Raw genomic sequence first — 6,646 nt, forward strand, 5'->3', positions numbered from 1 at the left:
GTACTCTGCTGTTGTGCTTAGGACATCCAGGGTGACACTACTGGCCCAGGAAGGAAGGCATTTCCTGTTTCCTCTAAACCAAGGACCCTATAGGGAAAATGTCTTGGTTGAACTCAATGGGGCTTTGTGACAGGGACACAACTCAGATGATAGGTAGGTGACCTGTCTTAGCTCAGACTGCTATAACAAAATACCATAAACCAGATGGCTTAAACGTTTATTTCTCACAGTTCCAGAGGCTGGGAAGTCCGCTATCAGGGTCCAGCAGAGTTGGGTTCTTGGTAAGGGTCTCACCCTGGTCTACAGACAGCAATGTTGTATCCTCGCAAGGTGGAAAGAGCTAGCTAGCTTGCTGGTCATTTATAAGGGCATTAATCCCATTCAGGAGGGCTCCACCCTCATGACAATTACATCCTAAAAGCCCCACCTCACAATACCATCACATTCTGATTAGGGTTTCAACACACAAATTTGGGGGACATAAACATTCAGTCCACTGCATGAACCTAACAGAAGGTATCCTTTTCAGGGTCCACCCTGACCCAGGACTGCTCTGGGATTGCCTCAGCACTCTGCCCTGTCCTCTGAGCATGTGTCCCAAGACTACATCTCTCTTTTCACTCCTCTGCTCCTGTTGCCTAAACCAGGGAGCTCAGTGTCCCCATGACTCTTTCATCTACTTCCACCACCACCTCCATTTTCCCATTCCCTTTCATCTTCCTTTTCCCACCCACCCTCTCCATTCCTCCTAGGATCCTGTGAGTCCACCTTCTCCTAACCACCTCTCTCACCTCTCTTACCTCCTACAACACCATCACTACCTCTGATCTGAGAGCTCAGACAGCAGTGGTTGGAATTTTAGGTTGTGGTGTTTCCTATTTCAGTTTTATTAACAAAAAAAGTGAAAGGGCTACTCACAACTCCAGTAAATTTGAAAAACTTTGGTTATGCAAACTTTAAAACATTTACAAAAGAATTGTGATAGCATAATGTACTCCCATGTACCCATCACCTAGCTTTGAAAATTATCAACATTCTACCATTATTGTATGATCGGTAAGTAATCTCCAATCCACGTCCCATAGCGGTGATGTTGTTAAAAGAGTTCTTTTGTTAAGGTAAATTTTACATACTTTGAAATGCATAAATCTCAGCCATATACATTAGAGAAATGGATGAACCCATGTAACAACATCTTCCTCGTAATATAGACCATTTCATTATCTCAGAAAGTTCCATCATATCCTACCTAATTGCATCCTCTCTATAGGTTACCTGTATTCTTTTTCACCTGAAATTAGTTTTGTCTGTTTTAGAAATATATATGAAGGGAATCATATAGTATGTCGTCTTTTAGATCTGGCTTCTTTCACTCAGCATAATATCTGTGATGTTCACCCATGTCATTGTGTAAGTAGTTCATTCCTTTTTATTGCTGAGTACTATTCCATTGTGCGGATACTCCACGTTATGTCTATCCATTCTCCAGTTGTTGGCTTTTTTGTTGTTTCCAGCTTTTGGCTGTTAGTAAATAAAGCTGCTATGAACCTTGTGTGTAAATCTTTTTGTGAACATACATTTTTTTCTTCTCGTAGACAGACGGAGGAATAGAATAGCTAGATGTAATAGCATGTGTATATTTAACTGTCTTTTTTCCAGAGTGATTGTACTATTCATATTCTATCCCAAGAAAATATGAGTGTCTGTTTTTCCCTACCTTCTCTGAGATTTGGTATTTTTGTTCTTGTTAATTTCATTCTAGAGGGGATGTCAGTGATATCTCATGCTTAAATTAGTATTGCCCTGAATAATAATTGTGCAGAGAGGCTGAGAGCTTTTTTTTTTTTAGAGATGGGGTCTTGCTGTGTTGCCCAGGCTGGCCTCAAACTCCTGGCCTCAAGCCGCCCTTCCACCTCAGCCTCCCAAGTTGCTGGGATTTAAGCCATCAGGTCCAGCCTAAAGTTGAGCACTTTCAAGTGTGCTTTTTGGTCTTTGGTATTTTTTTCCTTGAGAAGTGCCTTTGCCTATCTTTTATTTCTTTGTCTTTTTAGGACTGAAGTTCCAACAATTCTTCCTATATTCTGAATACAAGACCTTTCTCAGATCTATATTTTAAGAACATTTTCTCACAATCTATGCCTTGCCCCATTCATTTTCTTACTGGTGTCTTTTGGTGAACTAAGATTTTAAATTTTGATAAAGAGCAACTTATCATTTTTTTTCTTTTTTGTTTACTGCTTTCTCATCCTAAGAAATGGTTTTCTACCCCAAGTTCATGATGCTATTCTGCTTTCTTGTAAAACCTATATTATTCATTATTTAGTTCTTATATCAACTTTGAGTTAGTTTTTGTTTATTGAGTGAAGTAGAGGTCAAGATTGAGTTCTTTCTTTATGGATATTCAAGTGGGTCTGGCAATATCTGTTGAAAAATCTGATCTTTGGCCATTAACTGCTTTCATTTATAGTAGAAAGGTCAATTGACCATGTATGTATGGGTCTGTTTCTGGACTGTATTAGGCCTTTGTAATTTAATATAAATTTTAGAATAAGTTCATCAATTTCTATGGAATTATGATTGTGATTGAGTTGAATTCTGTATATTATTTTGAGAAAAATTTTCATTTAACAATAGTTTTCCGTGTTCTTTTTTGCTGCAGAAATACACAAATATGCATTGATTTTTACATTGAATCTAAAGCTTTGCTAATTGCATTTATTAGATCTAATCATTTTAAAAATTAGATTCCCTAGGGTATTTTTTATATAGAAATTTGTCATCTATGAAAAGGGTAAGTTTTACTTATTTTTGAATCTTCATGCCTGTTTTGAAGATTGCTAGAAGCTGCTAGCTTAAAGATGTTCATAGATGTCCTTTAACATGTGAGGTAAATCCCCCTTTATTCTAAGTTAACTAAATGTCCTTGTTGTTGTTGTGGGGCTTTTTTGTTGTTGTTTCCTTTTCTTTTCTTTTTTATGGGGAAGGGGTTTCACTATGCTGCCCAGGCTAGTCCCAAACTCCTGGCTCAAGTGATCCTCCTACCTTGGCCTCCGAAAGTACAGGCATGAGCCACTATGCACAGCCTTGTTTACTTTTAAAATCATGAATGGCTGATGAATTTTTTCCAGTGATTTTTCTGAGTCTATTGAGATGACCGTGTATAGTTTTTACTTTATTTTGTTAATATGGTCAATTTAAATGTTTGATTTTTAAATGTTAGCTTGCATTCCTGTTTGTAATTGCCACTTGGTCATGATCTTATCCTTGTCATACATTGATGGATCAACTTGCTAATAGTTTGTTAAGAATTTTTATGAACATGATCATGAGGGGTATTGATCTTTATCTTCTTGTAATAAATTTCATACATGTCCTTGCCAAGTTTGGTATCAGGGTTTTATTGGCTTTATACAATAATTTGGGAAGTGTTCTTTTTTCTTCTGCTTTCTGAAAGAGTTGGTGTAAGGTTGATAGTTTCTTCCTTAGATTTAATAGAATTCGCCAGTAAAACCATCTGAGCTTGAAATTTACTTTGTGAAAGCTTTTGATTATAAATTCAATTTCTTTGATAGATAAAGGGACTTTCAGATTTCCTATTTGACCTTGTACCAATTTTTGGTTTTTACTGCCTACTGCTTATTGGAGAAGGCCTTTAAGTGAAAAGCTACAAACTCAGAAATCTCACCCATTGTGGTGCCCCCTTCACAGGTAATCTCCTTCACTGTCTGCATGATTTGGTCACTCCACAATGCTTTCAGGTAATTGTTGCCTTATAAATAATTTGTCCAGATTTAATAATTGCTATCTGCAGGAAGGTTAAGGATGGATCAAACTATTCCGTCATTGCCAGAAGCTGGAACTCTACTGCATCTTTTAACAGAAATAAAAAGCCCCTCTTCTTGGCCAGCACTGCTACTCCCCTGGAATGAGTAGCAGTGAACAGGGCAAGGCATGTCATTCTCACATGTAATCAGAATTTTCAAGTTATTTCACTGAGGGTGTCAGATTTCACCCTGTCCTGTGAAAGTCACATGCAATGGCTTTCAGATACATCCACATCATGGATGAAGTCCAAGACCAATATTTTAATAGATTTCTGTAGTCTAAAGCTCTCTTGGTCACTTCTTGTCTGGTGTTATATTGCCACTGCTTTACTGCTTTGAATATCTCACACATTTTCCATCTCCCTAGGTCTACACTTCCCCAGTGCAGAATGTAGCCCCTTCTTGAATTCTCTACAACTCATTCTAGAAGCTTAGTTTGTGGTCGAGTTTTGTCAAGAGAAGCAGCAGGGTGTGCTCAAGCTGGGAGTATCAGTCATACCTTTCTTGAGTCACACCAAGGCCACAGAGAGATCCTTTCCAGGAACTCTTCTCCTGCAGCTCCTGTTGCAAGCCTTCTCCTGTCTCAGGCTCCCCAAGCTCCCCTGCCACAGCTCTGCATCTCCACGCTGCTCCAGTGCCAGCCATTGCCAACTCTGAAAATCACTTTTATTTCCTCGGTAGAGCCTTTAGCACTTACTGCATCTTTGCCCCAGCATGTCCCAGCTTTTCAAGACATCCTGATCTTCAAAATCAAACACATTAACACTCAACAATCACAGTTACAGGTGTCCCCCTGGGGGGACAAAAATACAAAATACAGTACAAAATAGGACTCTCTTTTTGTCCTGTTTCCCCAGACTCCAACCTGTAATCTGGCTGATTCCAGTTCAGTGTTACATTCCAACACCAATTAGGTGTTCTACAGTTCAATTCAATTCTGACACTAACTACCTGAAGTTAACACAGACTTCATGGGTTAAGGCGCTCAGCCCCACAAGGCTGTTCCCACTTCCAATACCAGCCAAAAGTCCTGGTTGTGCCTTTGCCACCCATGCTTTTGTCTTATTTGGTTATGAATCTGGGGCTTCCCATAATCCCCTTAAGATTCAATAATTTGCTAGGATAATTCAGAGCTCTCTGAAGCCACCATGCTTATGATGGTTACAGTTTTATCATAAAGAATACAACTCGAACAGCCAAATGAAAGAGAAAGGCAAGGTCAGGAGGACCTTCTGTCTCTGCAGAGTTGAGGTGTACCATCCTCCTGGTACACAGTGTTGGTGCTGAGATAGTAGACAGGAGCTGAGATATTTTCCAAGAAAAAATAACGCTGAGTGGTAAAATAGGTTTAACTGGAAATGATTATCATTTTTGTCCCCAGATGCCTTTTCAAATTCAATGAATGCTATGGACTCTTTGCCCAGAAATGCATACCCTTGCACATCTTGGGCATTAGGGTTAGATCCGTTGACTTAAAGCTCTTCCCTGAGGCATGTGTATCATAATATTCGCTCTTGGAGAAGGAAAAACTAAATCTTACATGGGAATTACAGGATTCATTGTGTCCCTCATCCTTGAAGCTAGTCTATATTATTCAGGCAATTTATACCTGCTGCTAGAAAGTTGAGGATAATTTCCCATTGTCAATCCTTTTGGCAGCACTTTTGCTTGTTTCTGACTGGGTGTGTTTGGTCCTATCTTTTCTAGGTTCTGGCCTTCTGGCTTTGCATCTCCTGCTTTGATTCCTGGTCTGACTCTTGGACTGGACATTAGGACCTATTCTCCCATGTATTTGAAAGTTGGCTTTCCTCAGTGGATTTTGGCTTGGGTAACCCTTTAGTTTTCACCACCCTGAATTGTCCCTGGTAGGTATCCGATGGCACACCCAAAGGTGAAGCTCCCTGGGATCAGCAACAGTGGGACATTGTTACCGTCTTTAGACCTGAATTGTCAAGGAGTGGGAACTATTCCTAAAGCTGATTAGAGGCCTCAGGCAAAAGCTGTGGCCCTGTGTAGAGGAAAGCAACCACTACCCAAGCCAAACCTGACATGGAGGGGTGAAGGGAATAAATGCCTCACTCCTCTCAGAGCTCCTGTCAGTAGGAGGATTGGCTGAACTCAACTGGAAGGCAGAGAGAGGGCAAGTGCCAATCATGCCATGCAAAGAGCCGTCTTCTGGGGGTACATGGCAGGGCAGAGAAGGGTGGAAAATGGATCCAGAGGGCTGACTGGAAAAATCCCAATTGCAAGTCATCTACCCTGACTCTCACACTTGGCCAACATCATGGCCAGTGTAGCAGCAGGTCCCTTTTTGGGGGAATTTGGGGAGAAACTAGGTGTTAGATACTGTGGCAGGTTAGTGTGGGGCACATTTGGGACAATACCTGATGCCTCCATGGAAGTTCTTGGTGGAATTTGGCATTACACCCTATACTAAGGGGTATTCTCCAGGAAAAAAAAATGTTAATATTTGGTGTGCTCTCAGAAGATAAAAGGGCATTTGCGGGGAAGTATACCATGGTATTAGGTTTCTTGAGTGACCCATGAGACAAGTAAAGATAGCTTTAGGACTGTTCAGGAAGTGAGGGTTGCAGCTGCAGATGAGCACCCTGGAGCCCAGGAGGTGAAGGGCCTGGGACCTGAGAGGGGAGAGGTCAGGAGGCTGGACCAATGCAGCGTCCCTGGAGAGTCCAGGACTCACACTGTATAGTTTCCCAGAGTCCTGATGGTAATTGTGCGGTTGTAAGTTTTTTGGTCCTAGGCTGCTCTCTGATTGGGTTTTCTTTTTCTTTTTCTTTTAGTTTTTATTTTCTTTTATTTTG

Source organism: Gorilla gorilla, chromosome 12 (genome assembly GCF_029281585.2).
Source record: "Gorilla gorilla gorilla isolate KB3781 chromosome 12, NHGRI_mGorGor1-v2.1_pri, whole genome shotgun sequence".
NCBI lineage: Eukaryota > Metazoa > Chordata > Mammalia > Primates > Hominidae > Gorilla > Gorilla gorilla.